We start from the raw sequence: 23,901 nt of genomic DNA, 5'->3' as shown, positions 1-23,901 counted from the left end.
AGTTACATAATTCTACATGGGGCAGTTGAAAAGGATGTCTACAATTATGGTGAAAACGTATTGTAAAAACATATTTGTTCTTTTTTTATCCAGAAAAATATATCTAAAATAATGCCTATTCTTGTGATTACCTAAAAGGAACCCTTTATTGGAGATTTGATTGTTATCCTTAAAGAAAAAGAAGTAGGTGGGATTTGTCATGATCTCTTTTCCTTTGTCATTGTGTTAACATGTAAATTTTCTATGGAAAAATATACATGGACAGCATCATTAAAGATATTCCTTTATTCTATTTTTCAGTGTGACTATATCTGCCAATTAGAAAAAATAAATGCTATTCTTCCTAAGAGCTGAGAGACTAACTTAACCATCCACAATACACAGCTGAAAAAAATGTCCTTCTACACTAAAAGCAACCTTCTGAAATTATACTTACACAAGTTGCAAAAATTTGTTTCCATTTGTTCTGTTAAAATAATGCTTTTGTATAAGGTCACACACTCAAACATGTAGGGAGTAAAGCATGTAAATTTGACATAAGGGAATAAATGCAGAAGGCACAATGTGACACACAGGCCCAGGTCTGTGGGAGAAAAGGGTAATGACTCTAGTATGAAGGCTCCTGTTTTCAAAGAGACTAGAAATTCAGATCTGTGTAAAAGGCTTTTCAATTTTTTTGTGTCTATTTTGGTAACTAATTAAAATGTAAAACACTGTAAAGGTCAAAACCACAGAGCAAACAAAGCTTGTCTGTAGGTCATGTCTATTGCGAGGGATGGTTTACTTCCCTTTTAAATCACCATGAGCTGTTGCAGCTATTTAATTTTTGTCTGGACTACCTTCTCATTTATCAGCATTCCATCACCTCAAAGGAAATACCTGAATGCTCTTAGCAATGCTAGCGTTGATAGAATAATTGTGTATCTTCCTCCTAGCATGTCCACTTAAAGCGACAAATGATTTTATGTTGTGAAGGAATAATAAATACAGAACGGAAAATCTGGAGTTGCATTGATTGTATTTGCGTCATGTATCTGCCACCAATTAGCCAAATAACCTTGTGCAAGGGACTGAATGTGTTCATGACCCAGTCTTACACCTGCAAGATGGAGGAAATGACAACTGCTGTTACAGATGTGCGCACTATGCGTGTGCACGCACACGCTCACAGGTGTTTGTGCTAGTCGACAGTTACTATTCACTAGCAGTCCCAGGCTGTGACACGCCTTCCCCACATGAGGCAGCTACTGGCACCAGTGTGGCCTCAGATAGCATGCCTTTTCAGACTGAACACAGGGAACGACCAGGGCCCTGTGGCAAGTCCCCACTCCTTGTCCTTAGCGCCAGATGTCATCCCTTCTTCAAAATCCCATAACTGCACATTTCAGTAGGGAAGATACACAGTGAGTTTCTGAAAAACTAAAAATATGAGCAATTGATAATACGTGTGATCTCTGACATAATAATATGTCATGATTTCATCACTTTTTTTTTTTTTTTACCATTTTGAACACTACCCATTTTAAAATTAGGGCCATTCTGTCTCTGGAGTTAGATTCCTTAAAAATCAAAAGGCTTTGTTTTCTCTGCATGGGTTAGTGAAGCATGAGAACTTATTGACAGATGCTTGAGCTAGATATAATTTGCCACGCTATTTCATTCAAGCCTTTTTTGCATTAAATGACTGGTGGTTTTACTTTTCTGAAGGTAGCAAAACCATTTTTGAATGCCTATAAATAGAGAAAACAGGCACACAGTCTTCTCTGCTCAGATGATCATACGAGTACATAAGCTGTAAGTTATGACACAAAATTAGTTCTCAGGCATACTAAGTGATCACTGGAAAAGTTCAAATGCATTTTATGCTTTAAAGAGCTGCAGATCGCTTTCTTATTTCCTGGATTCAAGCCTACTGTACTTTCCACCAATTTTTCCCCTTTCCAGATAGGAGAAGACAACCATAGACTCCCAAACATAACTCTGGGTGATTTAGCGGTTTTGAGGCACCTTGCTCACATTATCTGCTGCTTGGGAATGCTCCTCAAGAGAAGTCTCGACCAGGAGTCAAGGGCACAATCACATGGATGAGAAAGCACCTGTGATGTAACCGAGCTGCACACACACTCACATGCACCATGAACAACGGAAGAGCAGTGATACAGAGTTTACGGCTCCGTGTGCTGTGTGCAAACCTAATATGAACTGACTAAAATATTTATCCTCTCTTGAAATGAGCCTACGCTGCTTGGAGGCATAGTAAAATTGAAGGTGAGTGACTTGGGAAAATGGCTGTTTTCTCTCTCACAGCCATTTCAAATTTCAATGTATCCTGGCAGCACAAACCTGTAATTCCAGCTACTCAGGGAGGTTGAAGCAAGTGGATCACAATTTGGAGGTCAGCCTAGGCTACTTAGTGGGACACTATCTCAAAAGATAAAAGGAAGGGGGGATGTTGAGGGTGTAGGTCAATACTAGAGCATTTCTACATGGGAAAGACCCTGAGTACAATCTTTCACACTGGAAAAAATAAACAAAAGAACCCACTCCAGCACTGTTCCAAATACATTGGGTAGGCCATCTATCACAACACTTGAGGTCTTGTAAAAGCTCAGATTCTTGCATTCACCCTAGATCTGCCAGGTGGGATGGGGTACAGAACTTAAACGTTTACAGTAATGAAAGACAACTCAGGGTATTGTTGTGAATAACAGCATTTGAGAACTCTTCCAGAGATTTCTGGTAGGGATACTAATACAAGTGGAATGATTAAATTTGGGAAAACAGCCTTAATTTACTTGAAAACCAATACTCTTTAAAATCTCAAATCTTCATGGGTAAGCTGCTAGTATTTTCTTTCTAAACCCAAACCTAAGCCTTTTCAATGGAAGCACACAGTAGTAGTGGTGAGGCACTGTATTTTGCTGCTCATAAACACAGCTACCAATTGATCCTATAGTGTTTCTCAACAAAGACAGTCTAAATGCTACAGTTCTTTCAAACCAAAAGAATGGTATAAAAACTGTCATTAAAAATAATGTCTTTGAGTCACATCATTTTCACTTTTAATGTATTTCTTACTCTACAAAGAAAACAATATAATTAAAACTAAATAAAACTAAAGGATAAAGTTCAGGTTATAGGTCAAAATTAGAAACATGGCATTAAAGCTTAATAAATTGAGAAATCACACTTCAAATGTGAAATCCACAGGCAATATTCTATACTCTATAATTCTGACTTGGGCTTGGTTGTTTTTCTTCTTTGGATATTTAATACAAAAATTCTTTAATTATTTTATGTCTTAATATAGTACTGATTTAAAAAAAATCCCCAAAAATGTGTGCTCAATGTTTTATAAGCAAGTTCTTTCTCACTGTTTTCTGACTATGAATTCATAGTACGTGATCCACTGTTAGAATTATGGTATACTAGTTGTCATATGCATAGTTAATTGTTATTGCCACACTGGAGCTAATTTCTCAGTGATAACTAGTCTTTTTAGGAAACCTGGATGCCCTGGCCTTTGTTTATAGGCTTTTAAAATACCTGAATCTTAAAGACAATTATGAATGTAATTCTGAACAATGATAATAATAATCCAACAACAATCTAGAGAAACAAGGAAAGCTAAAGTTGTTATACCTGTAATATAAATGCTTGAGAGGGCAAAGCAAGAGAAGTGTAGTGAGTCTGAGGCCTTGTTTCTGTAGCTACACTGTGGGTTACAGACTAGTCTGGACTACAGAATGAGACCTCGACCTAAAAACAAGAAGCAAAAAGCAAATGTAAAAAAATCATGCATGGAGGCGGGTCAAGATGGTGGCGCCGGGAGGACTCTCATTCTGAGGAGCAGCACAGCAGGATTGGCACAGTGACCAGCAATCAGAACTCGCGGCCATAAAACACAAGTGGTTGTGTTTCTCAGGTGAGAGGATACCCCACGGTGGGGGATTCAATCAGCTTTAACTCACCCGGCTAAACCTCGGAAGAGATCCCGGTTCCGCCAGGCTATTGGTCGTCAGCCCGGGGCTACACGCCAGTGTGATCTGGTCACGGTCCCAGACTGAACTGTGGGCCCACAACACCATAGACTGGATTTCCCAGTCGAGAGATAACCCCACGGAGCAGGCAACAATTGGGACCGACCCCAGGTTACCCAGACATCCCCTGGAAAAGACTCGGGTTCCACGGTTACCCCAAGAGCCAGCGCGGACCCAGAGCCGGGAACCCAGGCTCCTGCACAGAGCCCAGTCTGCGCGCGTGATTCTCCACCTCAGATAGAACTGTGGGCATCAGGGCACCAGGGCACCAGACTGCGTGTCTCTGGAAGGAGGAAACCGCCAGCGGAGGGGGTCAGCAGCTCTAACGCTTAGGACACCCAGCACCAAAACACTTCCTGGACTCACGCAGACTCTAGTGCAGGCAGGAGCGCTGTGCTCTGCCTCCATTGTTGAGTTCCCCTAGGGCACTGGGACACACAGCTGCATCCTCGGACCTGCAGGAGCTGAAGAGCCATTACAGCAGCCCTCAGATACTATGCCAGGGATCGGCCAGTTGTCCCTGGCTGGACTGCCAAAACTGTGGGAATCCCTGATCCTTCAGGGGGGCTGCACCCACAGCGTCTGGACCAGATCGGTGCCTGCAGCCGCCATCCCAGACAGAGACACACAGCTTCTGGTCCAGACTGAGGCACCCAGCCTCCAGACCAGAGCAGTGACCCCAGGCGCCAACTCAACCTAGGTGCACATTCTCCAGGTCCAGAGCGGAGCAATCAGCCTTTGGCCCAGAGACTTGCTGAGTGCACCTCCCACTTTCCTGGACAGAACTGTGCGCCCCAGGATAACAGACTGAGTTTCCCTGTTGGGAGAAAACCCCACAGCTAGGGAATCAGCAGGTTCTTCAAGAGGACTGTACATGGAAATTTAGTGAGCAGCAGCACACTAAATTTATAACAAGAAACCCAGCAGTGGGGCAGCTGTCTTGAGAAATTCTATGGGTAAGAGGAGATCCCCCCCTGCCTAACATAGACCACAGCTACTACTCAGGGCTATAAACCTGAGGTGAGCAGTGGCAACTCTGGAGAAACACTGGCCATACAGTGACCATAACCAAAAAGCAGAGAAGGACTCCTTCAGGAAAAACCATCTTCCGGCCAAGGGGATACTCCCTACCTCAGGACTCCAGGAAGCACAGAAACTAACAGCCAACACCTAAATCAGCCCAATGGGTAGAGGTCAGCGTAAAGGCTCAACCAACAAAAGACAGAGCAATATGGCATCTCCAGAACCCAGCCATCCAGGGGCGAACAGCCCTGAACAATGCAGCATAATAGAAAATCAAGAAGATGACCTTACATCTATGTTGATGAAGAGAATAATAGAGGAAACAGATAAAATACGTAAAGAATTAGAGGAAGATAAAACCAAACAGATCATGGCTATCCGTAAAGAAATGGCGGAAGATAAAGACAAGCAGATTAGGGCCATCCGTGAAGAAATACGGGAAGATGCAGCCAAACAGTTTGTGGCCTTCAGAGAAGAAATAATTAAATCACTGAAAGAAATAAAAGAGACAGAGTTGAAGGAACTAAAAGAAAAAGAGGAAAATACAAGCAGACAGGTGAAGGAAGTAAACAAAACAACTCAAGACCTGAAGATAGAACTAGAAAAATTAAAGAAAACACAAATGGAGGAAATAATGGAGAGGAAGAATTTAGGGAAAAAAACAGGAACTACAGAGGTAAGCATAACCAACAGAATACAAGAAATGGAAGAAAGAATCTCAGGTGTAGAAGATACAATGGAAGAAATCGACGTATCTGTCAAAGAAAATGTTAAATCCAAAAAATTCCTGACACAGACCGTCCAAGAAATCCAAGACAATATGAAAAGACAAAACCTAAGAATAATAGGAATAGAGGAAAAAGAAGACTCCCTTCTCCAAGGCCCAGAAAATATTTTCAACAAAATCATTGAAGAAAATTTCCCCAAGTTAAAGGAGAAGCCAATAAGGATACATGAGGCCTACAGAACACCCAACAAATTTGATCAGAAAAGAAAATCCTCCCACCACATAATAATCAAAACAGTAAGTATACAGAACAAAGAAAAAATACTAAAAGCTCCAAGGGAAAAAGGCCAAGTAACATATAACGGCAAACCCATTAGAATCACACCTGACTTTTCAACAGAAACTATGAAAACCAGAAGGGCCTGGACAGATATCATGCAGACCCTAAGAGAACACAGATGTCAACCCAGGCTACTATACCCTGCAAAACTCTTAGTCCTCATAGACGGAGAAAACAAGATATTCAATGACAAAAACAAATTTCAACAATACCTACACACAAATCCAGCATTACAGAAGATACTGGAAGGGAAAATACAACCCAAGAAAATTAGCTTCTGTCAAGAAAACACAGGAAATAATTAACCTTACTACAGCAAAACAAAAAGCAACCAAGCACACAACCTTATGAACACAGCCAACATCAAAATCAAAGGATCTAACAGCCACTGGTCATTAATCTCTCTCAACATCAATGGACTCAACTCTCCAGTAAAAAGACACAGATTAACAGAATGAATACGTAAACAAAACCCAGCAATCTGTTGCATACAAGAAACACACCTAAGGCACAAAGATAGACATTACCTGAGGGTAAAAGGTTGGAAGACGACTTTCCAAGCAAATGGACCCAAGAAATAAGCAGGAGTAGCCATTCTAATATCTGATAAAATAGACTTTCAACCAAAATTAATAAAAAGAGATGAGGAAGGCCACTTCATACTCATCAAGGGAAAATTCCACCAGGAAGACATCACAATCCTGAACATCTATGCCCCAAATACAAGAGCACCCACATTTGTAAAAGAAACATTGATAAAATCTAAACCACATATAGATCCCCACACATTAATAGTGGGAGACTTCAACACCCCACTCTCAACAAAGGACAGGTCAACAAAACAGAAATTAAACAAAGAAACAAGATCTCTGACAGAGGTCATGAATCAAATGGACCTCACAGACATCTACAGAATTTTACACCCAAACACAAAAGAATTTACCTTCTTCTCAGCACCTCATGGAACCTTCTCCAAAATAGACCATATAGTTGGTCACAAAGCAAGCCTCAACAGAGACAAGAAGACTGAAATAATCCCTTGTATCCTGTCTGATCAACATGGAATAAAGCTGGACTTCAACAACAACAGAAATAGCAAAAAGCCTACACACACATGGAAACTGAACAACTTGTTACTGAATGACAGCTGGGTCAGGGAAGAAATAAAGAAAGAAATTAAAGCCTTTCTAGAACTCAATGAAAATGAAGACACAACATACCCTAACTTGTGGGACACAATGAAAGCAGTGCTAAGAGGAAAGTTCATAGCATTAAGTGCCTTCAAGAAGAAATTCGAGACAGCTCATTCAAGCAACTTAATGGCCCACTTAAAAACCCTAGAAAAAGAAGAAGCAGACACACCAAAAAGGAGTAGACGGCTGGAAATAATCAAACTCAGGGCTGAAATCAAGCAATTAGAAACCAATAAAACAATTCAAAGAATCAATGAAACCAAGAGCTGGTTCTTTGAGAAAATCAACAAGATCAACAAACCCTTAGCCAAGCTAACTAAAAGGCAGAGAGACACCACCCAAATCAACAAAATCAGAAATGAAAAGGGGGACATAACTACAGACACTGAGGAAATCCAAACAATCATTAGGACTTACTTCAAAAGTCTATACTCAACAAAATTTGAAAACCTAAATGAAATGGACAATTTTCTTGATCGATTTGACTTACCAAAGCTGAATCAGGACCAGGTAAATCAATTAAATAGTCCTATATCCCCCAAAGAAATAGAAGCAGTCATCAAAAGTCTCCCATCCAAAAAAAGCCCAGGACCAGATGGCTTCAGCACAGAATTCTACCAGACCTTCAAAGAAGAGCTAACTCCAATTCTCTTCAAACTATTCCACAAAATAGAAACAGAAGGAATATTACCAAACTCATTCTATGAAGCCACAGTCAACTTGGTGCCTAAACCTCACAAAGACTCAACAACGAAAGAGAATTTCAGGCCAATCTCCCTTATGAACATTGATGCAAAAATACTTAACAAAATACTTGCAAACCGAATCCAAGAACACATAAAGATATTATCCACTATGACCAAGTAGGCTTCATCCCAGGTATGCAGGGGTGGTTCAATATACGGAAATCCATCAATGTGATCCACCATATTAACAAACTGAAAGAAAAAAACCACAGGATAATCTCCCTAGATGCTGAAAAAGCATTTGACAAAATCCAACATCCATTCATGTTTAAAGTACTGGAGAGATCAGGGATACAAGGCACATATCTAAACATAGTAAAGGCGATATACAGCAAGCCTATAGCCAACATCAAACTGAACGGAGAGAAACTTAAAGCAATCCCACTGAAATCAGGGACAAGACAAGGCTGCCCACTGTCTCCATATCTCTTCAACATAGTGCTGGAAGTCCTTGCTAGAGCAATAAGACAGTCACAGGAGATCAAGGGGATACAGATGGGAAAGGAAGAAGTCAAATTATCACTATTTGCAGATGATATGATAGTATACATGAGTCACCCCAAAAACTCTACCAGGGAACTCCTACAGCTGATAAACACCTTCAGCAAAGTGGCCGGATACAAAATTAACTCAAAAAAAAAATCAGTAGCACTCCTGTATACAAAAGACAAAAGGGCTGAGAAAGAAATTAGAGAAACAACACCATTCACAATAGCCACAAATGACATAAAGTACCTTGGTGTAACCCTAACCAAGCAAGTCAAAGACTTGTATGAAAAAAATTTCAAGTCTCTGAAGAAAGAAGTAGAGGAAGATATGAGAAGATTGAAAGATCTCCCATGCTCATGGCTTGGCAGGATTAACATAGTAAAAATGTCCATCTTACCAAAAGCAATCTACAGATTTAATGCAATTCCTATCAAATTGCCAACACAATTCTTTACAGACCTGGAAAGAAAAATTCTCAACTTCGTATGGAATAACAAGAAACCGAGAATTGCTAAAACAATCCTCTACAATAAAAGATCTTCTGGAGGTATCTCCATCCCTGATCTCAAGCTGTACTATAGAGCAACAGTTATAAAAACTGCATGGTACTGGCATAGAAACAGAATGGTGGATCAATGGAATCGAACAGAAGACCCAGAAATAAACCCACACACTTACGGACACCTGATTTTTGACAAAGATGCCAAAACCATACAATGGAAAAAAGATAGCATCTTCAACAAATGGTGCTGGTCCAACTGGATGTCTACATGTAGAAAAATGAAAATAGATCCATACTTATCACCCTGCACAAAACTGAAGTCCAAGTGGATCAAAGACCTCAACATAAAACCAGACACATTAAATCGGCTAGAAAAAAAAGTGGGGAATACCCTAGAACTCATTGGTACAGGAGAAAACTTCCTGAACAGAACACCAACAGCACAGGCTCTAAGAGCAACAATCAATAAATGGGACCTCATGAAATTGAAAAGCTTCTGTAAAGCAAAGGACACCGTCATCAAAACAAAGCGACTGCCTACAGATTGGGAAAGAATCATCACCAACCCTTTATCTGACAGAGGACTCATATCCAATATATATAAAGAATTAAACAAGCTGAAAAGCAACTAACCAAGTAATCCACTTAAAAAATGGGGAACAGAGCTAAAGAGAGAATTCTCTGTAGAGGAATATCGAATGGCAGAGAAGCACTTAAAGAAATGCTCAACCTCATTAGCCATTAGGGAAATGCAAATCAAAACAACCCTGAGATTTCACCTCACACCCATCAGAATGGCCAAGATGAAAAACTCAAGTGACAACACATGCTGGAGAGGTTGTGGAGAAAGGGGAACCCTTCTCCACTGCTGGTGGGAATGTAAACTGGTACAACCACTCTGGAAATCAATCTAGCGCTTTCTCAGACAACTAGGAATAGCGCTTCCTCAAGATCCAGCCATACCACTCCTAGGCATATACCCAAAAGAGGCGCAAGTACACAAAAAGGACATTTGCTCAACCATGTTTGTAGCAGCTTTATTTGTAATAGCCAGAAGCTGGAAACAACCCAGATGCCCCTCAACTGAAGAATGGATGCAGAAACTGTGGTACATCTATACAATGGAATATTACTCAGCAATGAAAAATAAGGAAATCATGAAATTTGCAGGTAAATGGTGGGACCTGGAAAGGATCATCCTGAGTGAGTTGTCCCAGAAGCAAAAAGACATGCATGGTATATACTCACTCATATAAACATACAATATAAATTAACCCACTAAAATCTGTACATCTAAACAAACTAAGCAAAAGAGAGGACCCTAACTAAAATGTTCATCCCCATCCTGAAAGGCAAAGAGGATGGACATCAAAAGAAAAAGAAAATAGGAAACAACCTCGGAACCTGCTACAGAGGGCCTCTGAAAGACAGAAGAAAACAGGAAACAACCTTGAAACCTGCCACAGAGGGCCTCTGAAAGCTTCTGCAGTATAGACTGTCAAAGCAGATGCTGAGCCTGATGGGCAGAGTGAATGGAATTTTATGTAAGAAGTGGGAAATAGTAAGAGCTGGAGGGGACAGGAACTCCACAAGGAGAGCAACAGAACAAGATAATTTGAACACAGGGAACTTCCCAGAAAATCATACTCCAACCAAGGACTATTCATGGAGATAACCTAGAACCCCTGCACAGGTGTAGCCCATGGCAGTTCAGTGTCCAAGTGGGTTCCATAGTAATGGGAAGAGGGACTGCCTCTGACATAATCTGATTGGCCTGCTCTTTGATCACCTCCCCCTGAGGGGGGAGCAGCCTTACCAGGCCACAGAAGATGACAACGCAGCCACTTTTGATGAGAACTGATAGACTAAGATCAGAAAGGAGAAGAGAACCTCCCCTATCAGTGGACTTGGGGAGTGGCATGCATGCAGAAAGGGGAGGGAGGGTGGGATCGGCAGGGGAGGAGGGAGGGGCTTATGGGGGATACAAAATGAATAAAGTGTAATTAAGAAAAAATTAAAAAAATAACACATTAACCATTCAGCTACAATCAAAATAAAGTGTAAAGTACTTAAGTTTAAAAAAAATCATGCATATCTATAAAGTAATATTCCTTATGAAGTTTTGAGTATTTCCATTTCTGTGCACTGTAATATAAGGCAATGTTCATCTCAAATGTCTTTAAATATTTTGCTTACTAATCTATATAATACAGGTGGGTTTCAAAGATAACTTTCTATAAATATTTGTTGAAAACCTTAAATAAACTAGGCAGTGCTGGTTAAATGTTTCAGTGTTTGCACTGGCTTAGTTCTACAATGTTTTATTGAAAAGGCGTCCCATTCTTCTCTGAATGTTCTCATTCTGTATCCATCCTAAGAGGTTGCGAGGACAGACAAGACACCTCATGGAACAGCTGTGTGCTCCTCCTCCTAGAACAAATTCTCCCTGCCCCTCACAACAGGCTGTAACTCTGTGTCTCGCACCCAGGCAGTCTAGGGACATAAAAGCACTCCATATTAAGAAAATGAGCAAAACAAAATGTGTCAAAGTGTAAAGGAAAGAAATTACATTAAAACTGTTATTAAAATGTTAAGCTTTGATAGAATAATTTACATTTCTCCTCTAGGTTAATACAAATGTATATCCAAATACAGTACAAATGTATATACACATAAGCTATGTATGCATACTTTGTAAGAGTTTAAAGTATTTATTAGATGACACATATCTGTCATATAGATGTATACACAGAATACACACACACAATATGCTGTGTACAACAACATACATTAAAAAGGTGTCTAAAACTTCTCTGTCTAACGGAAATTACTTATTGGTTTTTGTTTTTTTAAACTAAGATCAACTGATTAGAGATGTTACACAGGAATTAGGGATCAACCACACCTTAACTGCTGGAACACACACAGGATCTAGATTCTCTCATGCCTTAGGAAATGTTACAGACAAGACAAAGCATGGCTTGCTGTGAAATTCCACACCTGAAAACACATTTCTGCACCTGGTCAGCTTCACACTTACAGTAATCCCCTTCTCTAAATTTCACCCCAGGTCAAAGAACTGAGTTCACTTTTACTTCTACACCTAACTCTCCAAGAGCCCTTCTGCTAGGAATTGTGTTAAACTCTTTGCAATCCAATTTGCTTCTGTAGTTGTTAAATACCACTTGTGAACTGTGAAAAACTGAGCCCTATGCTTGTAAGGATGTGGTACATAATTGGAAACCTCTTTTCCTGTGACTGGTAGAGTATCTGTGGGTTGACAGGTTCCTCAACCTTAGCAAACATTCTACAGCAGGATATTGCATGTAAACCATGCAATATGTGTCCATTTGATCATTAGAACTCTGAGGTAAACAGTAGCAAATTAGGATCCTTTTTCTTAGACAACTGCAGTTAGGGGTGGGAACTATAGGTTACAGGCATACATAAGAACATACCGTGAAATAATAGCCCAGCTGGATCAGAAACTTTGTCCTTCTGCTGATTCATTCAATAGTTTCTGCTTAATCTGCCCTTAAATACTTCTTAATTTTCTGCTCATTCATTGCTTATATCTTAAAACTTTTATGAATTTAACTATTCTAGAAATATTCAATTCAACTGGAATATAAAATTGAGCTAAAAGAAGATGAAGGCAGAAAAGAAAAATACAATCATCTCCATATCACATCTTAAGCATGAAAGAAAATGTTTTCTCTGGAATACTTGGACTTATATCTGCAAAAGAAGTAAAAATAAATAAAAATGTAAGCATGCCTTAAGTGTCAATTTCTCTAGTAACCGTGTCTGAAAGACAGAGCAGGTCTGCAGCTGCCTGTGTCATTCTCTGCTGGCAAGAGGAAGAAACGATCTATGCCTGGCCACTAGTTACCAGTTATTGACATTCTGACTTGTAAAGTTGTTGTCACAGTAAAAGTAAGATTTGTCTTAGCTATTTATATTATTTTAGTTATTTAATGATTTGATTCCCACGAACTTTGTTATGAATCAGCATCATTGGTGTTTTATTATATAGTACTATAAATTTATACAGCTAAATGGACATCAAAGTACACTGGAGACTTTTCAGTTATTTGCAAAGATTTTCTAAGTTAATGGCTGCAGATTCAAATTGATCATAAAAATGGCCTTTTAGGTTATTTTCTGTCCAGTTTCTGATTAAGTTTCAATTCTATGCCTCCCTCAAAATCAACCTTTTCTACTTATTTATTATCCCTGCTTTTTCTATATTCTGCCTATGGTTTTATATGCATAAGCTTTATATTTTCTTTCTTTTTTAAGGCATGGACACTGGCTCTAAATATGCATCCATGCGTTATAGTTCCTGACAGTATGTTTGTCAGTCATAGCTGTATAGCAATTCAATTTTCAATAGACATCACAACTTTTCTCAGCCTACTTTTTAGGTATGTGTCATTCAAATATAATAGATAATATAAAGCCTTGTATAAATTATGCCAGGAAAGTCCACCAAGCATGATAATTGCTCAGGAAAGGAAGACGAAAAGAGAAAACACCAAAATGCACCTATGTAGGTGAAACTCAGCTGAATGTTATCCTACTTGATACAACAAAAAAGAGTGTATGATGTGGGCCTATATAAACACGTACTTCAACTAGACCAGAAAATAACACAGGAAATTCATAAAAGTGATAGTATTCAAACTGAGATTTAAAAAATGAATGGGTAATACAAGTTAGACAGAGACAATAAAACGGGATGCTTAATCAGGGAAATTAGCATTTACAGAGTAGAGAAGAGTCTGGCATCTTGAAGCAACTAAAAGTATCTAATACACCAAAGGTAATATGCACCAGAGACAAATATGGAGCGCTATTGGGAAACAAATTATGGAAATTATTTATGATCACCAGCGAATTTGATTTTATCCTGAAGTCAATGTGAAGAAAAAAGCATGACATGAAAACACTATAAAAATATAAGGTCCCATGATTAACACAGGCAAAATGCTAATGACTATATAGATAATAGCTGGCATTTGTCTCAGGCACCAAGCTATGAGCTTGGCAGGCATCATCTCAGCAAGCTCTTACGGAACTCCACAACAGATATTGTTAGCAACCCTACTTCTCAGCATGATTATGCCAGTAAATACAGAATCACAGTCGAAAATAAATCTAAGGAAAACAAGATTAGAAACTAAAAAACAAACAAACAATCAAAAAAGTCGGTTAATAACATTGTTGTATTATTCTCTGCCTGAGAGGACTTCAGCTCCATACTGGAAAATGGAAGAGTAAAAAAGACAGACAAAGGAATAAGAAACAAGTCATAAAGAAACAAAAAATCTTGTTCAGAGTAGATATAAAAAATGACAAAGACAGAATCTATAATAGCCCTGTTTGCTGATCTAGGAAGATAACAGCAACTGAAAGGAACAGAAATTTGAAGAAAATATATCATATTTGAATCAACCATGCATAATAAAGTATAATTATGCAGTGAGCAAATGAGAAGGCATTCAAGAGAAGCATGAGAAACATGATAGCTCAAATGAAATAGAAGATGATCCAGACAATCACATAAAATATCATCATAGGTATTTCAGGTCAGTGACTAAGCCCCATGATTCTAAGATTCCTGCTTAGAAAGAGAGTGGAATCTAAGCCAGGTAAGTCTTCTCAAGTAAAGGGTGAATTATGTGCATTTCTTTCTAATTACACTACAAGCGTCTAGGAGGCACCCCTGTCCATATCTACTGCAGTAGGATTAGTAAATGCAATCCCCTGCTTGATACACACTATGAAATTCTATTGTAATGGCAAAAGGGCTAGCTATAACTCCCTATTCTTGGAGAGTCTGTGGAAAGTTTAAAGACATAGGAGACTGGGTCACTTAAAAGGAGAAGGGATAAGGAGGGTGGGATTGGGAGGGTAGGAGGGAGGGAGCTACAGGGGAGATACAAAGTGAATAAACTGTAATTAATTATATATATAAAAAAAGAGACAAGTAAGAGGAAACAGACAGCCACCATAAGCTTTACAGGCTTCATTAAGGTAAGCAAGTCACATTCTCTTGGCTTTTAAATTTTCTAGCATATTTCTTACCTTACTTTGATTTTCTTTTTTATAGTACTTAGTATCTTCTAATTTTCTGTTTTATAGAGTACCATACTGTGATACGAAATAATCCCTAGTTCAACCACACATCCAAGGTAACACACACTCCAGTGTGCTGCACCTGGAGACTTCTGTATTTTCTGATTTATCAGCCCAAGCACAGAAGAGGCATACTCTAAAATGTTCATATAACAATCTGAAGGAAAAATTAATATTTAGCAAAACTATGGTCAAAAGAGTTTGAGATTGGTGGATGGTGGTCTAATAGTGACATTATAAATTTCCCAGGCATACAACCACTAGAGATTTGTTGTTTTTTTTTTTTTTTTGCTTTTTTTATTTTTCTTTATTAATTACACTTTACTCACTTTGTATCCCCCCCCCCGTGGTTTCCTCCCTCCTCCCATCCCAATCCCTCCCTTCCTCCACCCTCTGCCTGCATGCCCTTCCCCAAGTCCACTGATAGGGGAGGTCTTCTTTTCCTTCCTTCTGATCCTAGTCAATTAGGTCTCATCAGGACTGGCTGCAGTGTCTTCTTCTGTGGCCTGGTAATGCTGCTTCCCCCTCAGGGCGAGGAAATTAAAGAGCAGGCCAATCAGTTTATGTCAGAGACAGTCCCTGTTCCTATTACAATGGAACCCACTTGGATACTGAACTGCCATGGGCTACATCTGCGCAGAGGTCTTAAGTTATCTCCATGCATAGTCCTTGGTTAGAATAGCAGTCTCAGGAAAGACCCCTGTGCTCAGATTTTTTTGGTTCTGTTGCTCTCCTTATGGAGTTCCTGTCCTCTCCAGATCTTACTATTTCCCACTTCTTTCCTAAGATTCCCTGCACTCTGCCCAAAGGTTGCCCATAAGTCTCAGTATCTACATTGATAGTCTGCAGGGCAGAGATTTTCAGAGGTCCTCTGTGTCAGGCTCCTGACTTGTTCCCTCTTTTCTCCTTCTTCTATTGTCCAGCCTCTTTGCCTTTCTGGATAGGAATTGAGCATTTTAGCAAGAGCAAGCACCAGCATTTTAAAGAATTAAATTCATAAGGAGAAACTTAGAAACCATTTTCTAAGTGGTTAAACCATTTTCTAAGATGTTTCTAAGAAACATCAGTAAACAAGAAAGGACTTGATTTTATTTGACTACAAGATAAATATATAGGAAGACTCTAATACAGCTGTTAGAAAATCTTCGCTTTATTTCTACAGGTACAAACAATGTTGGTCCACAAAACAGTGCATCCCACTCTAATATGACTTTCTTGTTTCTCTCTCTTTTTTACACAACACCTAATCATCATGAACTGTCATCTCTTAAAATAGTTCATGATCCTTTATGATATTGATTTCAAATTTGAAGCAATGAGGTAGGAGTTAACTCTCCACTGACAATGAGGGCCAGTGATCAAGTATTGGATTGCCATACAGCTCTAGCCAAGAAAGAGAAGTAGTTTGATCAATAGCCCACAAAACAAGTAAAAAGAGATGGAAGAGACACTCGACCAAGTTCTCATGAGGCACACATGATACTTTTCTGATTATGTTATGTTAATTGGGTAGAACAGCTCATCGGTACCTTCTTTTGGAGTCCTTCTCACTCTTTAAATATTTTTACTTTTCCTATGTTTGCTCTGCCTCACTCGTTATCCTTGTTTGTTTGGTTGGGTTTTTTATTCTTTGTGTATGTGAGATAACTACAAATGAAAAAGCCACTATAGAGGAATATTGAATGGCAAACAATAACTTAAAGAAATGTTAAACATCACATCCTTAGCTATTAGGGAAATGCAAATCAAAATGACCCTGAGATTTCACCTGACACCCATCAAAATGGCTAAGATCAAAATCTCAGGTGACAACACATGCTGGAGAGGATGAGGAAAAAGAGGAATCCTCCTCCATTGCTAGTGGGAATGTAAACTTATACAACCACTTTGGAAATCAATCTGGTGCTTTCTCAGACAATTAGGAATAGTTCTACCTCAAGATCCAGCAATACAACTCCTAGGCATATATCCAAAAGATGCTCAAGTATACAACAAGGATATTTGCTCAACCATGTTTGTAGCAGCTTTATTCATAATAGCCAGAATCTGGAAACAACCCAGATGTCTCTCAATTGAGGAATGGCTACAAAAATTGTGGTACATTTACACAAAGGAATACTTCTCAGCAACTAAAAACAAGGAAATCATGAAATTTTCACGCAAATGGTGGGAACTAGAAAAGATCATCCTGAGTGAGGTGTCCCAGAAGCAGAAAGACACATATGGTATATACTCACTTATAAGTGGATATTAGACCTATACTATAGGATAATCATACTAAAATCTGTACACCTAAAGAAGTTAATTAAGAAGGAGGACCCTGGGTAAAATGCTCAATCTTCATTCAGAAAGGCATGGGACAGACATTGGAAGAAGGTGAAAATAAGGAACAAGACAGGAGCTTACCACAGAGGGCCTCTGAAAGACTCTATTCAGAAGGGTATTAAAGCAGATACTTTGGGCAGAGTGCAGGGAATCTTATGAAAGAAGGGAGAGATAGAAAGACCTGGAAGGGTCTGGAGCTCCACAAGGAGAACAACAGAACAAAAAGAAATCCAGGCCTAGGGGTCTTTAATGAGACTGATACTCCAAGGACCACTCATGGAGATAACCTGGATCCCAAACACAGAAGTAGCCCGTGGCAGCTCGGTCTCCAAATGGACTCCCTAATAAGGGGAACAGGGGCTGTCTCTGATATGAACTCAGTGGCTGGCTCTTTGATCATCTCTCCCTGATGGGAGAGCAGACTGACCAGGCCACAAAGGAAGACTGAAAGATAGTCTTGATAAGAACTGATAGGCTAGAATCAGATGAAAGGGAAGGAGGTCCTCCACTATCAGTGGACTGGGGAAGGGGCATGGGAGGAGATGAGGGAAGAAGGGAGGGCAGGATTGGGAGGGTATGAGGGTGGGGCTATAGCTGGGATAGAAAGTGAATACATTTTAATAAATAAAAGATTATATTTAAAAAAAAGTCACTAACTGAGGTGGCTTTGGTGACTGTCAATTGTCAAACACCAGAGCTCTCCAAGTTAAGCTGATGAAGACCTGAGACTGGCTCTGTTGCACTCCAAGAACTCAGATCAGTATCAATATGAATTCACTGAATTTAATTATATATTATAAAATACACACATCATACAAATAATTCATGTATAACCTGACAGAAAGAAACATATATAACACAAGCCTATGTGTGATGTTTTTAGTAAAAAGAGAAGACCAATTAGCACATCAAATATGGAGGTCTTGGTTTCTAAATATTGTTTTCCATTCAAAAGAACCAGCATCCTAAATGAAATGAACAAGTCAAAGGCTGAGTTAGAGGAACAATAAGTGCAACTAGATTGTTTTGCTAAGCGAGTCCAGGACAGCCAAGGATACACAGAGAAACCTAGTCTTGAAAAACCAGAGAGAGACAGAGAGACAGAGACAGAAAGAGAGAGACAGAGTCAGAGAGAGAGAGAGAGAGGAGAGATGTGGGTTTTATGTGGACAGATCCAATCTTGACTTTATCATGACCCAGAGGTTTTTTTTAAGTTACTAGAAAATCATTAGAAGTTTATGAAATTTAAGTAAATACTGTGTGTTAGATAATATTTTTTTATGTTGCTCACTGTTACAAAAGTTCTTTGCGGATGTAAACCAAAGTCCTTAGGATCCATATCCCCATATATTTGTAATACATTAGCATAAAAGAAAGGAGAGCAAATGGAGCAAAATGTTAAGAATGCAGCACAATAAAATTATGTTTGCACTTTATTCTGTAAGAAAATGAAAAAGAAAAAGCTTTTAGTGTGACCTAAGGAGTTAGCAAGCTTTATTTCCTAAATCTGGTAAGTAGATCCAGTGGCTAATACATCTTTATTCCACAACCCTAGCAGTTTCCATGAGTGATATACAAAGAAAACAATAGAAGAGGCTATGACCTCATTTGTTTTTGATGTCATTCATGGTTTAACCCATACTAAAATACCATATTCTCATTTCTCATTCTTATAAAATACACATATTCTCATCATGTGGTAGTCAGGTTTCCATAACAATTTTAAAATAAGAAGTTAGATCTAAAGAAGTATGATTTGGGACATTAAAAAATCGAAACATGCTGCCGGTATCATGTCTCAGACCACATCCACCACAGCTGACAAGGGATGCTGAAGTGCAATGTCTTTTCAGAGAACTAGGAGTTTTAGTGACTTCTTCTCCAGCAGAGCTTTAGGGCTGTAATCCAGCTCTATGTCCAATAGATGGATGTTTAAAAATATCCCATTACTTACTGTAGTTACATTCCTAAAAGTAACACTATAAAACATAATTATCCAAGTTTTACAACTTAACCAATGAAGGGCTAGGGATACAATTCAATGTCAGAGCATTTGCCTAGCACACAAGAGACCATGAATTCAATCCCCAACAGTACCAAAAGCTTCAAGTGATAAATTAAAAATATATTGAATGATGTTTCCAAGTTCACACACCTGTACAAACTTTAAACTAGAACTTTCCCCCTGTACCACCACCAAAGACAAGGTCAATTCTCCTTTCACTTTTACTCCACTGTGTGAACAACAAGACCAAAGACAACGAACATTTAAAAAAAAATGACTACTTGAGTAGGGAATAGAATGAATTCCAAACAGAATCCATATGCTATGCTTTCTCCCAACAGTGCCTTTCTAAACTCTCTCCTAGGAAATAGCCTTTACTGTATACAAGAAGTCATGCCCTAAACAGCTATCCATCCTAGCAAAATCATGTATAAAACAACTCAAATGTCAAATATTATAAAGCACTTAAATGCACAATGAATGTAATACATTGTATTGAGAATTGTAATGCTCACAATAAATGCATAGGCCATGTTTGAGTTTGCTTTTTGTTGCTGTAATAAACTCTGCGACCAAGAGCATCTTGGGGAAAGAAAGAGTTTATTTAATCATACAGCTTACAGTCCATCATGAAGGGAAGAACTAAGGCAGGAAATGATGGAGAGCTCATGAAGGAGTGTTGCTTACCAGCTTGATCCCCATGGCTTGCTCAGCCTACACAACTCAGGACCACCATCCAGGCCTGGTACTGCCCTTAAAAGCCTGTGCTTTTTTACATGAGCCGTTGATCAAGAAAATGCCCACAGACTTGCCTACAGCTCAATATAATGGAAGAAATTCTTCAACTGAAATTCAAATCTTCCCAATCTGTGTCAAGCTGACAAGAAATTAACCAGCACACTATGTTTCTTTAAAAGAGAGAGAGAGAAAATACAAAATTCTTCAGAAAGCATGGTTCAAACGTGTAATTTTATAGTTAGTACATTTGTGTCTATTTACACACAGATATAGAGAGATAAAAATTTATAGAGAGAGATAAATGCTAGGAACAAAAACAAGGCTAGCTTAGAAATCACTGGCCGATGCAGACTGCTTTGGTTTATTATTGTGTATGCTGCCTTCATTTCCCAGACTTTCTAATATTAGTCTTGATTAGTTTTGTGATTTTTTAAAAAATCCATAACAGTGCTCTAGAAAGTAGAGGTAATTTTAAAACATTAAAATTAATTAGAACAAAACGTTCTTATAAATTCTAAGACAGAACTGAACATATTGGAACATATGTGTACTCTCAGGCCTCGGGAAGCTGAGTACAGCTTGGGCAGCATATAGAGTAGAGAACAGACTAGGGTGTGTAGAAGACCAAGTCTCAAATAAAACCCTGAAATGCAACTTTTTAATTACTCCAACTATGTCAAATCACTGAAAACAGTTAATTCCATTTGAGTGAGGTTTACTCTAATTGGATCGAATTGAAATTTGCTTATCTGCCACTGTATTTTATGCTTAAATTATCTAAGGAGAATTAAATTTTAGAAGTGATTGTGTTGTCAGGCAGGTGAGTGGAAATGGAATGAGGAAAGGGAAGAGGGAGAAGGACCCTGGTGTGAACTGCCAGAAATTTAAACAAGAAAATGTTCTCATTCTTTAAGAGGCTGAAATCTAGCACATATTCTGTTAAATCCAAGGGAACAGCCATTCTGTAGACCAGGCAATGAATGGTATAACTCAGAGTTGCTCAGCTGTAATAAAAAGTTACAAAACCAAAGAAAGCATAGGCCATGGAGAACTGTGTGAGTAAGAACCTAGTGTCTTGCAAGAAATGACAGTCTTCCTACATCAGATGGCATAGGACTTGACACTAACACATGAAAGAAGGAAGAAGCCTTCGAAGCACAAATAAAACCAGACTTGGCAGGGGAAGACAGTTCTCCGTATTTCTGAAATGTGAAGTGCAAGGTGGGTAGTGGAAGGAGATAAACTGTGGGAACAGGCTGGGAGCAGATGGTGAGATAAAGAGAATAAGATTGGATCCTGGAGGCAGGGAGTGAAAGGACAGGCAGAACTCTGAATAAAGACAGACATTAGTAGATGCTAATTTAGAAAAAAATTAATTCTTGGGGAACAAGAGGAAGCTTTGTTGGAGACAAGGTAAAGCCATATTGCAATAATCTAAGTGAGTATTACCTATATCAATAATCTATATATCTATGTCAATAATCTAAGGGACCACAGTAGAGTGAGGGGGGACAGGAGACAGAGTGCTGGAACTTGGTGACTGAAAGCAGAGTGCTGGGCCTGTGTCTGGATGTTGTAGGAGATGAATGCTATTCATCTCCTGTGTGGGGCATGGGGAGAACATATAGAGAAGAGATGGGTAGCTTGGAATTTGGTGTTCTGAGGGAGGAGTCGCTGCATGGCATCCCTAGATGAATGATCAGATGACAGCTGGCAATGACATGGAAGAGCAGGTGTCTTGAAGATGTACAGCTCCCCCAAGATTTGTAGGTGTGTACATGAGGGATCAGACAACCTGCAGAGGGAAGTGGACTGGCAACTTGGGACTGTCCCTTAGGGGAAGCCTGATGCTGACCCTGAATACTGAGGGGCATCTGTCCTTTTGCAGTCTGGATGATTGTGTAGAAAATGTGGGATCTGTGTTCTCTATGATCAAGACAGGACTTTACTGGTACCCTTGTGGGTGCAAAGGAGTTGAATGAATTGAAAATGTCCAAAATGACTTTTTTTAAAACATCCAATTTAGAAAAAGGCCCTACCAATTATCAAGAAAACTACATTTATTGAGATGAAATCCTCTAGTAGGTATCCCATAAAAATCATTAACCTGTATCTTTCAAGGGTACTTAGATATCTGAACTTTATATAAAATATGGCAAATTGTCATAAACCAGTATCTTAGGCTAAAGTGACTAAACAAGAACAAATGCATATGTATCAAAATATGCAGTCTGAGCAATGATAAACTTAGCATGATATACATGGAGGTAAAATAAAACATTAAGAAATATTGATGCTTCTTTCAAAGTATTAAGGAAAGCTTCATTGAGAACTCAAAATTTCAGCTGTTTGTAGAATGTTGGCTTTGGTTTTACAGAAACAGTAGAACTCAAAAAAAATAATCTGGGAATGGCTTGAAAGGAGATGTGAGGTAATTCAAGGCAAATAATCTGTGGGAAGAGGACCTCGGAGGTAAAGGATGGAGACCTTGCAACCTGGAAGGCATTGCGATATTACTACGGCAGATACGGTGTCGCTCTTCCTCACTGGTAACTGTTTCTTTAGACTACACAAATGACGGGAACCAGTAAAACCCTCCCACATTGCCTCTTATTAAATAGAAGTAATTTTTGAATTATATCACAGTATTTGATTATACATTCTCCGCAGGCTTCATTGGAGTTTGTTTCTATTGTTGTTTGAGCTTTTCAGTATAATGACAATGTGCTTTAGCATACATATTCTAGAAATTAAACTACATTTCTATTTCAGATCAGAGAACCAAACAGCTTGAGCAGAAGAATCCTTGAATAACGAGGAACTTATTTTTTTTTATCCTTAGTGATTAAAAAAGAAGAAGCTGGGCATGGTGGCTCACATTTGTAATCCAAGTATTCAGAAGACAGATGCAGGAAGATTACCCAGAATTTAAGGCCATTCTGGGCTCTATAAAGGCATTCGGTTCAGCTTAGTCTGTAGAGTGAAGACTTGTCTCAAAACAAACAACAGCCAATTTTGTTTTTGCCCTCTATTGCCTGCCGGAAATTAAAAGTAAGGTCCTACTGCTGAAGACACCATGTATTTTGTATACAAAACCTGGAGGGTCCAGATGGACCTGACATGAAAACTTCTACCCTAAGGACTGTCTTCCATAATTCTTAAAGGTATCAGGAAAGCTTCCAAAGCAGGCAAGCAAACAGTAATCTTACCCAGCTTCAACATCCGTGAGCCATAGCTAGCATGGCATAAGAACGGCCAGGAGTTCACATCTTGGAGGGGATCAGCAGCCGCCTAATTGGACTCAAGGACTGCTCAACAGGAAAGAAACCATGAGGAAAATAGTTTGCTGCTGTGGACAATCTGAATCAATCCCATATACCACACCTGGGATTAAAAGAGAAATATGTTTACACAACATAACTGAGTTTTTAAAGAGACCAAAACTTTCCACTACAGGACACCACCAATAGACAAGATGACATGGAAGCTGGGAATCTCACAGGCCCCCTCATAGACAAAGAACTAAAGGCAACTAAAGAATTTTGAGATTGGGAGAAATTATCTTCCCCAGGGATGAGCCCAGCCACACACACACACACACACACACACACACACACACACACACACACACA

This window comes from Psammomys obesus, unplaced genomic scaffold (assembly GCF_907164565.1).
Source record: "Psammomys obesus unplaced genomic scaffold, mPsaObe1.curated_primary_1811, whole genome shotgun sequence".
NCBI classification, from domain to species: domain Eukaryota; kingdom Metazoa; phylum Chordata; class Mammalia; order Rodentia; family Muridae; genus Psammomys; species Psammomys obesus.
Note: the sequence above shows the minus strand (reverse complement) of the source record.